The sequence below is a fragment of the Lithobates pipiens genome, unplaced genomic scaffold (genome assembly GCF_037356315.1).
Source record: "Lithobates pipiens isolate NorthernLeopardFrog02 unplaced genomic scaffold, aLitPip1_a1.2 Scaffold_8, whole genome shotgun sequence".
NCBI classification, from domain to species: Eukaryota; Metazoa; Chordata; class Amphibia; order Anura; family Ranidae; genus Lithobates; species Lithobates pipiens.
Genome location: NW_027507903.1, coordinates 430919618 through 430938162, shown reverse-complemented (window position 1 = coordinate 430938162; position 18545 = coordinate 430919618). Strand labels below are relative to the sequence as shown.

General features: G+C 44.1%; 1 protein-coding gene across 1 annotated transcript in view; it reads left to right on the top strand.

Moving 5' to 3' along the window:
* The window catches only part of MGAT4B (alpha-1,3-mannosyl-glycoprotein 4-beta-N-acetylglucosaminyltransferase B), an 820251-nt gene that overhangs the window by 396717 nt on the left and 404989 nt on the right, over nucleotides 1-18545 (top strand). The window lies entirely within an intron of this gene.

Sequence of the window (18545 nt, the reverse complement as noted above, 5' to 3'; positions counted from 1 at the left end):
CGGGGGTCCCTCACCTCCCTCTCTTCTCTCTCTGTCCCTATCCTCCCCTCCCTGTGGGGGGTGCTGCATGAGGCTGCTGAGCGGTGTGTGTAATATGCAGGGGCTCTCACCCGGGGGGGACTGTGCTGGCTGGCTGTTCCCTGGATGTGTGTGGATCTCTCCCTGGGGGTGTCTGGAGGCTTTACCTGTTGATTGCTGTAGCGCTGTTCACCGCCATTTCTCTGCCTGTTTTGTTTTACCGTTCCTCATGGTATACAGTGTTCGCCATCTTTGGTGGGGCAAGGAGCAGCATACTTTCCATGTAGCTCGGCGGCCATTTTCCCTGTGTTGTCCTTTATAGTAGACGCTCGGCGGCCCTTTTTCTTGAAGCCTGAACACGTTTTTGATCAGTTTCAGTGCCATTTGCAGCAGCTCTGGACAGCGCAGTGTGATCTCCTATGCACCTGGGAGCTGACACAGGACACAGGCACTACTAGCTGGACAGCGCAGAACCAGTCAGAGTGGTGAGTCCTGCGGGAAAGAGCCCCTCAGCCGGCAGCAGTTAGGAGGGTGGGACCACCACTGTCCTAAGTCCCCATCAGGTGGCAGACAGGGTAGGGTCAGCATGGCTTCAGAAACTGGTGTTTCCTCCCCCGAAATCCAAGCAAGTGCAACCTGCAAGGTTCACCTGCAAACTGTGCAGTGCCTCTGGATGCTTTGTCGGCGGTCCTCAATTTGTTTGTTGCCAAGATGGAGGGGGTGCGTGGGCGCAAAGGTGGTAAAAAACGGCCCCTGCCCCCCCCCCCCATCCTCTGGGGAGAGCTCTGACGCAGACTCGGGCCCTGCAAAGGCTGGTGACCCCTGCTCTGTAATTTCAGATGACGTTGACCAGGACAGTGAGGATGAGTCCCCGTCCGGGTCCGTGCATGACAAAGCGCTTGTTGGAGCACTTATCACTGCTGTGCGTGATACCCTGAAGATTCAGGAGCCAGCAGATACCTCTGCTTTTGGGTCCCGTAAGCCAGCCCATTCACCTAAGGTGTTCCCGTATCTGACTTATTTTGATAAGTTCATTTACAAGGAATGGGTTCGACTGCAATGGACCTTTTCGGTCCCAAAATACATGTCGGTGCATTACCCCTTTGAGGAGAGCCTTCTCAAAAAATGGTTGGCTCCTCCGGTCGTATCCAGTATCCAGGTTAAACAAAGTAACTACAATCCCGGTAGATGGCACTGCATTTAAGGACCCCGCGGATAGGAAGGCTGAGGCAGCGGCTTGTTCCTTGTTTACAGTTGTGGGGTCAACCATGCGACCAGTACTGGCATCCACACTTGTGTCGTAGACACTAACCGAGTGAGCAAAACTGTTGCAGCGTGAATTGGGAGAGCAACAGGCTTGGCCTGAAGTACATTTGTGACACAGCCCTGGATACCCTTCCTCTGTTATCCAGGGCTTCAGTGTCAGCAGTGGTGCTGAGGCGCCTGATTTGGTTGAAATGCCTGCTGACCAGGCATCCAAAAAAGCCCTGATGGATCTCCCCTTCCTTGGCGACCGGCTCTTTGGAGCCTCTTTGGATGATATTATTAAAAATGCCACAGGTGGTAAGAGTACACTACTCCCACAGGCCAGGAAGGCTAAGGAGCCACGCTCCCCTCCAGCATACCCGTACTCACGGCTCGCCAGGAGGCCCTATTGGGGGTGGTAAGGGACATGCTGAGTCGCGGGGTGATAGTACCTGTTCCGGAATGGGAACATTTCCAGGGGTTCTACTCAAACCTGTTTGTAGTCCACAAAAAGGAAGGGGTACGTCCAATCCTGGACCTAAAAGCCCTCAATTACTTTTTGAAAGTACAGAGGTTCAGAATGGAATCAGTTCACTCAGTAGTCACTGCACTCCATCAAGGGGACTCCCTGCGTCTTTGGACATCCAGGATGCGTACCTGCACATACCCATATGCCTTCGGCATCAGAAGTTTCTGTGATTTGCAGTCGGGAAGCCCACTACCAGTTTGTGGCTTTCCCTTTTGGTTTGGCATCAGCCCCCCAAGTCTTTACTAAGGTATTGGCTCCTGTTTTGGCGTTGCTGCGGAAAAGCGGGATCGTGATCGTGGGATACCTAGACGATCTCCTTCTGAGAGCATCTTCCACGTTCAGCATTAGAGGAAGATGTGGCGATTACCATGCAGACCCTGCAGCAATTTTGGTGGCAGTTGAACCTAAAAAAGTTGGTGATCATACTGACTCAGCGTTTGGAGTACCCAGGCTTACTGCTGGACTCCTTGGAAGCGAGAGTGTTTCTCCCTTCAGACAAGCTGCAGACTCTCAGAGCCACGGTAAAACTGTTGATGAACCGTAGATGGTCATCGCTACGCTTCTGCATGTGAGTCCTGGGAGTCATGGTGGCCTCCTTCTAGGCAGTACCATATGCCCAGTTTCACATCAGAGTCCTGCAGAAGGAGATTTTGACAAAATGGGACAAATTTCCGTTGTCCCTGGATTGGCAGATTCAGGTGAGCCAGTTAGTCAGGGATTCCCTGCTCTGGTAGCTGAGTTCCCCGGCACTTCAGTCCGGGAAGACGTTCCTACCTCTGAATTGGACAGTGATCACAACGGACGCCAGCCTATTCGGCTGGGGTGGAGTAATGGGAGTTCATTCGATCCAGGGCCTCTGGTCGGAGGAGGAATCAAAGTTGCCGATCAATCTGCTTGAACTGAGAACGATCAGGCTGTGCCTCTCCACATGGTCGATAAGACTTTGAGGGTGTCCGATCAGGATCCAGTCAGACAATGCCACTGCGGTTGCATACGTCAAGCACCAAGGAGGAACAAGAAGTTTGGCCGCCGCATGAGAGGCCGCTCACATCCTGCAGTGGGCAGAGCGACATGTACCGGCCCTGTCAGCCATTTACATCCCTGGAGTGGAGAACTGGCAGGCGGACTATCTAAGTCACCAGATGCTGGACCCAGGAGAAGAGGCGTTGCATCTGGAGGTGTTCAGGCTACTGTGCCTGCCATGGGGCACACCAGATTTGGATTTTCTGGCCTCTTGTCTCAATCGGAAGGTGCCAAGATTCGTGTCCAGGACAAGAGAGATCCTTGGGCAGACGCGTCAGACGCACTGGTGGCTCCGTGGGATCAGTATCTTTCCTCCGCTGAAACTGTTAACACGTCAGCTCCACAGAGTGGAGGCCGAGGAGATTCCAGTAATTCTGATTGCCCCAGATTGGCCCCAGCATGCCTGGTAGCAGACGCCCCTTGGTGACTGCCGCTACGAGAAGACCTTCTGTTTCAGGGTCCTATTCTCCATCCTGCTTTACCATCGCTGGTTTTAACGGCATGGCTATTAAGAGGCAGGTGTTGAGGAACCGGGGTCTTTTGGACTCGGTGATCCCAACTGTGCTGAGAGCACGAAAGTTGGAAGATATATCATCGTACCTGGAAGGCCTAAATCTCCATGTGTGAGGAGAAAGGATGGTGTCCGCGCTCCTTTTCTATATCCAGGATCCTGCTGTTTCTACAGCACGGAGTTGACCAGAAATTGGCTTTAAGCACCATTAAAGGGCAAATATCAGCCTTGGCTGTCTTTTTTCAGCGACCCTTGGCGTCTCACTCTCTAGTGAGCACTTTTGTTCAAAGGGTCCGACATGTAGTTCGATGCGTCCACCGTTTCCCCCGTGGGATCTGAACCCGGTGTTATCAGTGCTTCAAAAACTGCCATTTGAAAATATCAGAGAGATTCCCCTGTTGAATCTTTCCCAGAAAGTGGTCTTTTTAGTGGCCATTACTTCAGCCAGGAGGGTTTCGGAAATTCGGCCTTGTCTTGCAAGTCACCCTATCTGGTTATCCACAGGGATAAGGTGGTGTTGTGTCCGCAACCTTCTTTTCTGCTGAAGGTGGTTTCGGCGTTCCACATCAATGAAGACATTGTGTTACCATCTCTGTGTCCTAAGCGGACACATCCTAAGGAAGTAGCCCTTCATGCCCTGGACGTGGTTCGGGCTCTGAGGTTTTATTTGTCTGCCACGGCTCCATTTCAGAAGTCAGACTCCCTGTTTGTTTCGGTGGCTGGTCCGAAAAAAGGCATGTCGGTCTCGTCGGCCACCATTTCCAGATGCATCAGACAGATTGTAGTACAGGCCTACGCTTTGAAGGAACAGGTGCCCCCCTTTCAGGTCACAGCCCATTCCAAGGGCAATCGGAACATCTTGGGCCTTCCGACATCAAGCGTCTGTCGGTCAAGTGTGTAAAGTGGCGACCTGGTCGTCTGTTCACACTTTTTCAAAATTCTACAAAGTAGATGTCAGTGCGTCGGCTGATGCTTGTTTTGGCCGCAAAGTTTTGCAGGCGGCTGTATAATTGCAATTGCACTCACATTTTTTCCTGTTTTTTTGGGGGGAAAAAACTCAGTACTTTTCAGTAAATGCATTGTTGCATTTGTTGCCGCAGTTCTGGTGCGGTTTGAGGATAGTGCTTCTCTGTTGAGGAACACCCTGTTTTTTTGTGGGTAAAGTTATCCCCACACACTGTCATTTTTTTGTGGGTAAAGTTTATACTAGTTCCCACATGCCATGGTGGATGAAGTTTTTTGCTGTTTTTTCCCACCCCTCCTTTTGGCACTGCTAGGGGAAGTCCCAATGGTTTAAAGAGAGGAGCTGTGTCAGTCAGTGAATATAAGAGAAAAAAGGATTTTTGTACACCCCGTAAAATCCTTTTCTCTGTAATTCACCAACTGACACAGCACCCGCCCCTCCTATTTTTCTTTACGTTATACTGCTTGTTGACGTACTGAAGCTGCAAGGCAGGCTGAGGGGTTGTTACCTAAGGGACTGCCCCTTGGGCGGAACTAGAAGTTCTGAGTTTTATATTACATGTTAACATGTTATGCCTAGTCCTCTCCTAAAGGTGGCGTAACAACCCAATGGTCTAAAGAGAGGAGCTGTGTCAGTCGGTGAATTACAGAGAAAAGGATTTTACGGTGAGTACAAAAATCCTATTTTTTGGTGAGATAATTCCTAGGAGTTAATCACTTCTAGAGGGATGGAGACACCAGCTGATTTAATTAGTCACTCTCTTTCAGAGTCAGTATTAGTGTTTTTTTCCTCAACAAAAGTGGAGTAATGCCCTGTACACGCGATAGGATTTTCCGACAACAAAACCATGGATTTTTTCCCGAAGGATTTTGGCTCAAACTTGTTTTGCATACACACGGTCACACAAATGTTGTCGGAAATTCAGAATGTCAAGAGCGCGAGAAAAATTAAGTTCAATAGCCAGTGCAGCCCTTCTGCTTGATTCAGCATGTGTGGACTTTTGTGCGTCGGAATTGTGTACACGCGCTTGGAATTTCCGACAACAAGTTTTGTTGTTGGAAAATGTGAGAACCTGCTCTCAAACATTTGTTGGCGGAAATTTCGACATCAAATGCCCGATGGAGCATACACACGGTCAGAATTTCCGACAACAAGCTCACATTGAACATTTCCCGTTGGAAAATTAGAGCTTAGCCTGGGTTCACAGCCAGCTTGTAAACCCAAAGTATGCCAGTTGGAAGTTTACTTTTGTAGTCTTTTTTTGTTGTTGTTTTTTCTGAATAATAAGTCACACCTTTTGGCTAAGATCAACTGTAGTATCTGTTCCTATCCGTATCCACTAGGGGTGCTGCTTGCTCTGGCCTGACCTGGAGCTGGAGTGGCTGCACATGTACCTCTACTGGAGTTATGGGGGCTCAGAAAGGCTAGTACTGGCTGGAAAAGAAATTGCGGCACCCGCAGCCTGTCGGGGCATGAGAGTAATTCCCCTGGGAAAACTGGAAGAGCCCAGTTCCTCCTGATTTGCTTGGATCTACCTTGTCTGGCCATGGGCTTGCAAGGCAGAGAGTCCGGTACCCCCTGGGAGTGGTCGCCCTAGGGGTGCTCTTAGTAACACTTGGGTGTAGGACCCACAGTGTTAACCAGAACATGGTCTAATTCACTATAACTTTCGTTAAGTCCGGGGCATTTTTGTCTTCCAGGCCTCAGGACCTGGCCAGTGCACATGCTCAGCCACTTATAGTGCCTTGAAAGAGTCTGTGGCAAGACTTGAAAATTGCTATTCAGACACTCTCCATCCAATCTGACAGAGCTTTAACTATTTTGCAAAGAACAATAGGCAAAAATGTCACTCTAGATGTGCAAAGCTGGTAGAGACATATCCAAAAAGACTTTCAGCTATAATTGCAGTGAAAGATGGTTCTAGAAAGTATTGAATCAGGGGGTTGAATACAAATGCACCAAAGACTTTTCACATTCTTATTTGTAGACTACATTTATGTTTTTGGTTGTAACATGACAAAATGTGGAAAATTTCAAGGGCTATGAATTCTTTTTCAGGGCACTGTATTTATTTAAATTTATTTTTCTCCACAGTTTGTGACTCTTTTTTTACTTTTGTGTGTCTCCCTACCCCTTTGGGGAGTGGACTTAAGCCTTAAGTGCATTATTTAGTGTATGTTTCACATTCAGGTTTTTGCACTACCGCAGATTCAGAAAAAAAAACAAAAACAAGTCCCACAAAATTTTTGGGAGCTGTACCACTACAGAGTCCCTGAGGGCCCTCACAAAACACAAATGTAAGCTGCCTTGCAGCAAATACAGAATGTGCAGCAAGTGGAGTCTTGCTTTAAAAAGGAAAAGAAACAAACTATTCCTAAGTAGTGCATCCAGCTCATGTTTGTTTAAGGGATAAGTTTACGTTTGAAAAAAAAAATGCACATTTTTTTACAGGTAGAAAAAAGTGTGTACTTAATATTTATTATTATTTTATTTTTTTGGGATCCTATAAAGCTCTGCACCAGCAATCAGCATTTTGTTGATGCCATGCAGGTCTCCTATAGACCTGTCTGTGTATCTGTGTGCCCATACATCCTGTCAGGAAGAATCAGTGAAGTACCACAGCGCTCCACAGCACCGTGGTAGTTCATTGAGAACTACATGCCAACAGCCACAAAGACTTGTAGTTGGCTCATACACAGAGCTCTGTGAATGAATGAATAATACACCCATGTGGGCAGAGTTGTGCACGCCATGCTGGTTTAAAAAAGTGACAGTTAGTATGGGGAACTTCTCCCAGTACTGCTGTCACTGGGGGGGAGGAGATTCAGCAGTGGCTGTAGCATTGGTAAATATAGAGCAAAATAGAGCGCACGCCAGCCCTAGTGTAATTTCGTTTAATAATAAAATTAATTAAAAAGATAGAGGGTTGCACTCACAAACATCCAGTATATGTTGGCATATCCATATAAATCTCCTCTCCTAGACCTGGAGAAGGAGGATACGCTTCCGAAACATGTTGTCGTCCTAGCAATTGCGCTAAGCTGATCAGAGGAGTCAGTCACGTCATGGCGCATCTCCTCCTCTGGCCTCGAGTGTCATCACACTTCGCCAGCGGGCCAGAGTGAGTGTTGCGAGTGGAGGTTAATACCAGGAAGTAGGCGGGCTTTGTGGACAGTTCCTTTGATGAACACCTCCAGCTGTTGTGAGCCAACCGACTGCTGCAGACCAGGAGAGGAGGTTTATATGGATATGCCAACATATACAGGATGTTTGTGAGTGCAATCCTATATCTTTTTAATGAATTTTATCATTAAATGAAATTACACTAGGGCTGGCGTGCACTCTCTTTTGCTCTATATTCACAGATCTGTGTCTGCCATCCAGTGGACTTATTGGAGAGCTGCAACATTGGGAACGTTACATTTTCCACCCTAAAAATGGGTGGAACATGTTCCCAAAAGTGAACTTATCCTTTGGCCTTGGATCACGCTAGATGCGGTGCAAACACCCCTGCAAACCAATTCTGGTGTGGACAAAAAAGGGTCCTGCACCAGTTTGGTGTGAATGCAGTGAAATTTGAGTCATACAAATCCTTGGCTCAACTCACACCTCAGGGACACCACATGTAATTAGCACAGGAATGTGCTGCAATTCCTGTGCGAATTACATGCAGTGTGTCGCACCACAGCAGTGTGAACCCAGGCTTAAAGTGGCCATAGATGGATCAAAATTTGGCCAGTTCAACAGGAACCAACCACATTTTGACCCATGTGTGGCCACTGCTGTGGTTGCAGTAAAGAAAATCGCTTTATCTATGGCCTCCTTAAACCATTGAGATGAGAAGAGAGCCAAGAACTATGGCTGCAGGAGATCTTAAAAGTCCCAAGAGAAATAAACAGTCATTACTCGACTCTGCCCTCTAGGCTCAAACATCTGAAATTCAAATATCACTCTTGGGTAGACTTAAGTTTATGGCCCATTTACACTTGTATATTTCATAAAGCATAAAAGTGATTGTAAACGATCACCTTGTAAAACAACCAATTCAGTTTAAGATAGAAATGAAAGGCAAAGCATTTTTGTATTAAAAAAAAAGCATTATAAATACTTTTTTCCCTTTTTTATAAGTGATCACATTCACTCTGTTCTCAGCTGCATAAGAGCTGGAGGAAGGAGAAGATCACTGATATGGCCAGTGAATGGCTGTGCAGCGGGGGTGGGTGTCAGGACAGGTCTGATCATTAAAGGAGAGTACACTGAGTTCCCAGCATAGCTAGAGTACTAACCACAGCATGCTCTCCTGCTTAGTGTGGTCAGTTTTTATTAGGAAAACAGAGGGACTGAACAGGATACTTTATCATGTACATGTACATGGTACAGCAGGCTCATATCGGTAATATCAAGTGTTGGGGTAACCATAGATTTACTGTGGCCAATTGGCACAGGCAGACCAGACCGCATACCTGTATGCTGCCGGGTTTTGGGCACGCACACGCGCTCCCCCTGCCGCCCCATGCCGTGATTGGACACAGCATGAGTTTGGCAGCTAATTTCAGGCAATGAAGTCAGCTGATCGGCTGTTTCCAATCTCACACAGAGATCTGTGCTTACAAAAATACAGAACTCTGTGTACTGTGAACAGCAATTTGGCTGTTGCAGGGAGAAAAAACAGCCAGTTTGTAAAGTAATAGCATTATACATTGGTAGGCACACAGTTAACCCCTTGATTGGAAGTGAGGGGAAAAAAGTATTTGCTCCCCTACTGATTTTGTATGTTTGCCCAATGATCAGTCTATAATTTTAATGGTGAAATTATTTTAACAGTGAGAGACAGAATAACAACAAAAACATCCAGAAAAACGCATTTCAAATTGATTTGCATTTTGATGAGTGAAATAAGTATTTGATCACCTATCAATCAGTAAGATTTCTGGCACCCGGGTGTCTACTATACAGGTAAGGAGCACTCTCCTAATCTCAGCTTGTTACTTGTATAAAAGACACACCTGTCCACAGAAGCATTCAATGAATCAGATTCCAATCTCCCCACAATGGCCAAAATCAAAGAGCTGTCCAAGGATGTCAGGCACAAGATTGTAGATCTATACAAGGCTGGAATGGGCTACAAGACCATCGCCAAGCAGCTTGGTGAGAGGGTGACAATAGTTGGTGCGATTATTTGCAAATGGAAGAAACACAGAATGGCAGTCAATCTCCCTCTATCTGGGGCTCCATGCAACATCTCACCTCTTGGAGTTGCAGTGGTAATGAGAATGGTGAGAAATCAGCCCAGAACTACACGGGAGAATCTTATCAATGATGTCAAGGCAGCCTGGACCATAATCAACAAGAAAACAATTGCTAATTCTACACTGTGAAGGACTGAAATTCTTCAGCACCCGCAAGGTCCCCCTGCTCAAGAAAGCACAGGTACAGCACGTGTGAAGTTTGCTGTTGAACATCTGAATGATTCAGAGAATAACTGGGTGAAAGTGTTGTGGTCAGATGAGACCAAAATCGAGCTCTTTGGCATCAACTCAACTCACCGTGTTTGGCGGAGGAGGAGGAATTCTGCCTATGACCCCAAGAACACCATCCCCACCATCAAACATGGAGGTGGCAACATTATACTTTGGGGATGTTTTTCTGCTAAGGAGATAGGACGATGTACCATGTACCGTCAAATCTTGAGTGAGAACCCCCTTCCCTCAGCCAGGGTATTGAAAATGGGTCCTGGATGGGTATTCCAGCATGACAATGACCCAAAGCACACGGCCAAGGCAACAAAGGAGTGGCTCAAGAAGAAGCACATTAAGGTCCTAGAGCGGCCTAGCTAGTCTCCAGGCCTTAATCCCATAGAAAATATGTGGAGGGAGCTGAAGGTTCGAGTTACCAAACGTCAGCCTCGAAACCTTAATGACTTGGAGAGGATCTGCAAGGAGAAGTGGGACAAAATCCCTCCTGAGATGTGTGCAAACCAGGAGACCAACTACAAGAAATGTCTGACCTCTGTGATTGCCAACAAGGTTTTGCCACCAAGTACTAAGTCATGTTTTGCGAAAGGGACAAATACTTAATTCACTCATAATGCAAAATCAATTTATAACTTTTTTGAAATGGCTTTCAGCAGGGGATCAAATACCTTTTCCCTCACTGTAGTTGTTAACCCCTTCCCAGCCTGTGTCATTAGTACAGTGTCAGTGTGCAGTGGTATCACTATTAATGTCACTAGCGATGTCAGTTAATGAACCCTCCCAGATAGTGTCTGTTAGCGCCAGAATGCCTGCCATTCTATAGCAGTCGCACTATATCGCTGATCACCACCATTACAATATAGTGTCTATAGGTGCAAAAATTCCAGTATATTTACCATAGTCTGTAGACGTTATAACTTTTGCACAGATCAATTAATATACACTTATTGGGATTTTTTATATAGCATAATACATTTTGGCCTAATTTTTATGAAGAAATGTATTTATTTATTTTTTTGATTGGATATATTTTATAACAGAAATTAAAAACATATTGGGATTTTTTTTCCAAAATGTTTGCTCTTTTTTTTTAGTTAATATGATAAAAAAAAATACCCAGTGGTGATCAAATACCACCAAAAGAAAGCGATATTTGTGTGAAAAAAATGCTATAAATTTTGTTTACATACAGTGTTGCATGACCATGTAATTGCCAGTTAAAGTAGAGCAGTTCTGAGTAGCAAAATATGCTCTGGTAATGAAGGGGGTAAAACCTTCCGGAGGTCAGGTGGTTAATATTCAGCAAAGTGTATGCTTATTGCAAGGCATTGCCATTAGTTTCCAATGGTACTTCAATGAGCATACATTGCATCTGTTCACCCATGCAATCCCTTAAGGTACACTGAATTTTGTTTTAAAGAGTAACTCCACTTTTGTTGACAAAGAAGTATTCCTCCTTGGGTGATCTATGTACATTTCATGGATTTTAACACATTTTGTTGCAGATTCCTACCTTTTGTTATTCTGAAAAAGAGCTTTTCGTTTGTCTACCTGTGTCTATGTGCATCTGTATTGGAGTGGTTTCATAGTCATCAATCAGCTGCTGCACCCGCAGGGCTCTAATGAGGAAAATTGCAGGGTCTGCATCCCTTTTAGACCTGATTTCCTACTGGGAGTGTTTCACCAAATATGACATTTTAGGTAGAGTCCTGGACAGCCGAGACTCTCGAGCAAAACATGGAGCTGGATCAAGATGGAGCTCAGTAAAGTAATAGGGGGGCTGCTGCACACAGGTTTTTTATCCTAATGCATAGAATACATTAAGATAAAAAAAAAACCTCGACTTTGCAACCACTTTAAAACTTAGGGTAAGGTGTTTAAATTTCATGACGTACACTGACAGATGCAAACACTGGAGGTGAAGCAAAAGAAAAGAGCTTACAGTTATCTAATGTACCATATTATTTTTATATTTGGGCCTGGAGTTTCACTTTAAGAAAAAAGCGTGCGGAAGTAAACAAACTGCTTTTTTAAAAAGATTCAGACCATAGATGAAGCATAAGCAATAAGACCAATATATTTTCTGCTGGCTGGAGCAGCAGCGTCCTTACAAACACATACCATTGAGACACTGAAGTACAGCTAACGTCATTATTTCTGCTGCAGAAGCAGTTTTCCGAGCCCTATCTCACCGCAGTGTTAATACAATTACCACATACCGATGCACACACAGGCTGTAGGGGCTGAGGGAGTAGTACAAAAAAGACACAATTCCATCGCTCCATAACAGGAGACTGAGGCTGATTAATTCTCAGGAGCACTCCTTCCCTGTAGTTCTGATTACCTTGGCCTTATATCTCACAATTTATAATTGGTTATCTGCCAAGGTTTGGCTTGGGGAAGGGTTGGGGTGGTTGGAATGAGTGTCTCAATGCCTATACTTGCAGCCAGACCATTCGTGTCTAAACTTTGTCAGGTGTACTAGTATGCTCAGCATCACGCACTCTATAATCTAACGTTTCACAGGTAATTTTACTTTTGATTTTAAATGATAAATGCAAACTGTTTTACCGATACACGTTGTTCTGCTGTCTCTAATGTCCCCGCATATCTGGTTTATATAAAAAAATGATAATTTTAACTTGGGAATTAATATTATTTATTTATTTTATTTTTTAAATCTGAGAACGGTTTTATACCAAGCTTTGAAGACAAAGGGGCCGAGCCGCGCCTCCTTGTCTGAATGGACACACAGTGGCGGCTCTGCTCAGGTGCCCCAATAGCAAGCTGCTTGCCTTGGGGGCACTCGGGAAGAGGGAGGGGCCAGGATCACCAGTGAGGGACTTGAGAAGAAGAGGATCTGGGCTTCTCTGTGCAAAACCACTCCACAGAGTCTTAGCTTTGCCTTCTGTAAATTTACCGACTTGTGCTTGAACACTGCATAGTATGAAGAAAAGGTCTGTAAATGCATATAGTAATTAGGTTGGGATTATAGTACCTTGAATACGTCTTTAGGGTAACACTTCTTAATAGTACATTGCAGTACACAGGATCAGAGTGTTGGACCACGAGTTATATGTTGCTTAAGGCAAGCCCTATGTACATATACTGCGGCAGGGTGGACATTAAGCGCAAAATCATGTACGTGATCTTCCTCTTTGGCTCTAGGGCATGCGCGCCATTGGATTCCCGCTCCCCATGAGATTGTTCGTAAAGAGACAGAACCACGGTCTGCCTTGTTCCCCACGCCATTCCGCCAGAGAGGAAAGTGGAGATCTTGTGTTTCTGCGAAGCAGAAACACGGATCTCTGCTTTCCTTTAGTCAAAGCACTCCCCCCTACAGTTAGCCCTTGTACACACGGTCGGACATTCCGACAACCAAATCCGGCAGATGTTGTCCGACGGATTTTGTCCGAAACTGGTGTTGCATACACCCGGTCGGACAAAGTTGTCAGAAAATCCGATCATTCAGAACGTGATGACGTTATTTCGTTACGTTCAGGCTAGTAGCCAATAGCTTTGGTCTAGGAATTTGATCTGAGCATGCGTGGCACTTTGTCTGATCAGAATTCTCTACAAACGATCGGACAAAGTCCGATCGGACCATGTTGTCGGAAAATTTTATAGCCCAGCTCTAAAGCTTTGTCGGTCGGATATTCCGACGGAAACAGTCCGATGGAGCCCACACACGGTCGGATTATCCGACAACGCGGTCCGATCGGACATTTTCCGTCGGAATGTCCGACCGTGTGTACAAGGGCTTAGAAAGCACACATAGAGAACAAATTTAACCCTTTGATTGCCCCTGATGTTAACCCCTACCCTGCCAGTGTCATTTATACAGCGTCAGTGCATTTTTTTTTTTTAGCACTGATCACTGTATTGGTGTCACTGGTCCCCAAAAAATTTCTGATTTGTCCGCCGCAATGTCGCAATCCCACTAAAAATCGCTGATCACTGCCATTACTAGTAAAAAAAAAAAAAAAGTCCCTAAATCTATCCTATAGTTTTGTAGATACTATAACTTTTGTGCAACCAATCAATACACACTTATTGGGATTTTTTTTACCAAAAATATGTAGCAGAATACATATTGGCCTAAATTTATGAAGAAAAAAAAGCACATACATTTTATTTGGGTGCAGTCACACGATTGTCAGTTAAAATAAGGCAGTGCCGTGTTGCAAAAAATGACCTGCTCAGGAAGGGTGTAAAACCTTCTGTAGCTGAAGTGGTTAAAGAGTAACTCCACTTTTGTTGAGAAAAAAAACATTCCCCTCTGGATGATCTATGTACATCACACAAATTTTACCAAACTTTGTTGCAGTTTCCCAATTTGTTATTCTGAAGAAATCCCCGTGTGTTTCTCTGTGCTCATGGGCAAGACTAATGGGAGTGGTTTCATAGTTATCAACCAGCTGCTGCACCCTTGAAGCTCTAATGAGGCCAATTGCAGGGTCTGCATCCTTTTAGGCTCAGTTCACACTGCTGCGATCTGCAGTGCAACTTTGCCAGGCAACTTCGACGTGACTTGGGCGCAACTTTGAAACAACTTCACTGGATGCCTGTGTAATCTTCCGGTGATGTCGGATCCAAATCACCTCAATTAAGATGAGGATCCAATTTGAAGGTAACTTCCATTAAAGTCTGTGGGCACAAGTCAGATACAAATCACCCTGAAGTAGTACGGGAACCTTTTCTAAAGTTGGAGCAACTTCAGTAGTGCTAAATAAGACAGCTCTCATGGGATTTCACATGTCATGCGACTTGGGGTCTCACGAGTCGGATCATAGTCACAGCAGTGTGAACTGAGCCTAGACGTGATTTCCTATTGGCAGTATCTGACCAAAAATTACATTCTTGTTGCAGGAGATGCCTGAAATCTGACTTGTATCTCAGTGTAGACTTCTGGAAAAATCAGTGAGCCAATGACACAAGCAGGAAATTGCATATCGGGGGGGGGGGGGGGACGTTTTGTACACATTCTGTGTACAGAACTCATATTAAATTGCATTTTACAGAGAATTACAGAGCTGTAGATTGAAAAGAAAAGGTAATTTTAAACCACTGAAGGACCAGTTGCCACAGTTGTACTGCAGCAGGTCCTCTCCTGGGCTCTGCTGGCAAATTGCCATACCTGTACGTCAGCTGCTTTAAGACCACTAGGGGGCACGATGCCGGAGGCGATGTGCATGGCCGGCGGCTGCGATGTCTGCTGGCCACCCGCAATTGCTCCTGAGAGAGACAGAACTGGGATTTGTCAATGTAAACAGACAGATCCCTGTTCTGTCAGGGGAGGAGAAACAGATTTGCTGTTCCCAGTGATTAGGAACAGTGATCTGTCTCCTCCAGTCACTACACACCCCCCACAGTTATAAACACCTCCCTAGGGAACACTTAAACCCTTGATCGCCCCCTAGTGTTAACCCCTTCCCTGCCAGTGACATTTATACAGTAGTCAGTGGCTATTTTTAGCTCTGATCGCTGTATAAATATCACTGGTTCCAAAAAAAGTGTCAAAAGTGTGCAATCTGTCCGCCGCAATGTCATGCTAAAAATTTTGATCACTGCCATTACTAGTAAAAAAAATAAAAGAAAATGCCATTAATCTATCCCCTATTTTGTAGACGCTATAACTTTTGTGCAAACCAATCAATATAGGCTTATTGCGATTTTTATTTTCCCAAAAATATGTAGAAGAATACATAAACTGATAAAGAAATTATTTTCTTTTACATTTTTTTATCTTGGATATTTATTATAGCAAAAAGTAAAAAATATAGTTTTTCTTTCAACATTGTCGGTCTTTTTTGGTTTATAGTGCAAAACAAAAACGCAGAGGTGATCTAATACCACCAAAAGAAAGCTCTACTTATGGGAAAAGGGACATACATTTTGTTTGGGTACAATGTCACATGACCGCACTATTGTTAGTGATGCAGTGCCGTATCGCAAAAGTTGTTCTGGTCATTAAGGGGGCAAATCCTTCCAGTCCTTAAGTGGTTACATTTAAATAAAATATGACTTATGTTGCAATTGTATACGCTATATTATTATTTTTTCATAATTGCTATTTTTTTTCAATGAACGTGGAGTTACCTTTTTAAGGTTGTTTGGACACTGGCAAACAAATCTGTGAGGACAGCCCTGATATAACCCCTCCCACTGCCAGTGAGCCTTGGTTCTTGCTAGTGTCCTTAGCTGGCTAGGATTTCTCTTTTTCCTTGTCAATGCACACTCAACCAGATCGACTATTGCTTAATGGGCTTTACAGTATTATACATCTGTTTCCCAGACTAGTAAGGCTGTCACCTGGTCTTCTCTTTGTTTAATTTTGCCGGTTGGTTGTTCAGGCCTCTTCTGATGCCAGTTTTGGTTGTAAGAGGCTTTCGTTACCCATCGTTATGTGGGCCTATTAGCATTTGCTGCTGTGTTTTCCACCCCTCAGTTGAATTGCATTTGGACATCCTGTGGTTTAAAACTAGGATCTTGTGTCCTGTAGTGTATGCTTAAAAGAATAGGATTTTTGTCTCCCCTCCAAACTAGTTTTCCTTATGATTTACAACTTGCTGCTTGCTACAAAACTGAGGCTTGCTGGCTTCTGATAACTGGAGAAGTGGAAGACCCTAATTTCAGTGTTAGACCAGGTTTTAGTGGTCCTAGATCACATAGAAAATTTTAGAAGAAAATCTGTGTGCATGCACATTGTGGCACCTGCATTTCTGCACTAATATTTTAGATTACTTTGGCTTAATGTATGACAGATCTACTTTAAAGGGGGTCTCTGTCTGTCCAGGCTCTAATACTCCTGTCCTACAGAATAATTACATTTTGTGGCTGTGGCACAATAGCAAATGTCAGTAGTAGCAACTTGAGAATAAATCTAGCTCATGATCAACCATACACAAAACTAACCTAAAACATACCCAGTGCTGAGACCTGAAACAAAGCAATACTCTCCCCATACAATGGAAAATTACTTTAAGGCAATACTTTTTGCTATCAATGTGTGAGGGGATCTTTGTTACCAGTATGCAAATTGATGGCAATTTTACAGTTAATAGCTGAGCAGGGGGGGTCAGAAAGAAAGTGGGACAACTAGACCTGTGAAAATGGTCAGATATGGAGTTCACTTGCTTTTGGGTGAAGGAGGATTCTTGTCACTCCATGTTTTGTTTTAAGAGAAATAGAGAAGGTAAATCATCCCAAAAGGGACACAGGCAGTGACAAATGTGACAACAAGTTCTTACTTGTCTCAGAGACTAGAAGAAGTTGTGGCTGGAGTTCCACTTTACCTTAGACCTCTTTCACACTGAGGCACTTTTTCACTAAGAACAGCACCTGAAAAGCTCTTGAAAACTGCTTCCCATTAATTTCAATGGATGCTTTCACACTGTGGCGGTGTGCTGCCGGGACAGTGAAAAAAGTCCTGCAAGCAGCATCTTTGGAGCATATTTGGAGTGCTTAAAAAACACCCCTGTCCATTGAAAAGAATGGGAAGTGCTTCTAAAGCGTCCGAAAAGTGCTTCAAAAGTGCCTGAAAAAGGTTCTTTTGAGTCACGTGACCATTAAAAAAACACTGCTAATGCCTCAAAAGCACCCAATGTTTTATGGGCAGTTTTTGAGTGCCTTGGTGTGAAAGGGGACTTAATCAGAGCCTTTGTTTAATACAAATGTCTTTGCCTAAGGAGGGGTTCCAGGCAGGTGACTTTGTTGCTTTGATTTGAATGGGCTGTTCTTACATTGAAGTCCCAAAGCAAGCAAATAAAGGGCACATTTGTAAAGCTTGTACCTCTTCTGTGCTTTAATGTGTATTTTTTTTTCTTGTTAAAGAAGTGGTATAGCCATGGTAAAGCTATAGTGCTGCTTTATAAATTGTCTATAAAGTATTCAAAACTTTGAAGCACTCTGTTGATGGTGATTTATTGTCCAATTAGCAGACTGGAAGTGGAGAGAAAAACAGTATTTGTTCAGAATTGCAAATCTTTTGGCTGATAAAATATATTCAAATATATGTATTCCAACTGTGTATTTAGCAGTTTGTCTGGAGCTCTGTCATAATAATATGAACTAGATTAAAATATGGAATGCCACACATGGCTCACTGATTGCAAGTGATGCGCAAATTTCACACATTGCCTGTCATCTCGGCAATAACAAGCCTAGTGGTTATTTCCCAAGCAATAACGAGCAGTTTCACGTGTCAGAAGTGTTAGTTATTGCACATAGATCTTCCAGGATCTTGGAAATTTTGTCTTTTTTTTTTCCCCTTCATGGAGAAATGAACTGTTCCTTTAACATTGGCTATGTAGGTGGAAGATATGCTCACCTCCTAATAAACCAGATAAAGAAATGGTAGGCTAAATTATAAAGGTACCTGATGCATGTGGAGTTTAGGAGCCAGTTCAAGGTATGTATAAAGAATAGATGTCCACACATATCAGTTTGTTAGATATTCTGGTCAGATCTATGAAAAAATAAAAAATAAAAACTATTCGTGCACAAGCATTTCTTGATTGCTTTACATTTCTTCTTTTTTGGTCAAAGTAAAAGTTTGAGTTTGTAGTGTCTGTGATTTCATCAAATGTTTTCTTAGTTCAATTACTGGGAGCATGCAAAATATTTAATCTAGGAAACTGATGAAATCCAAAAAGAAAATACTCCCAAAAAACAGATGATCATCGCTAAACATAAAATTGATGAAAAATTGGTGCGCATTCAAACATTAGGCTTGCAAACACAGACACACGAATACCGCACAACTGCTTGGGGGACTTTTTT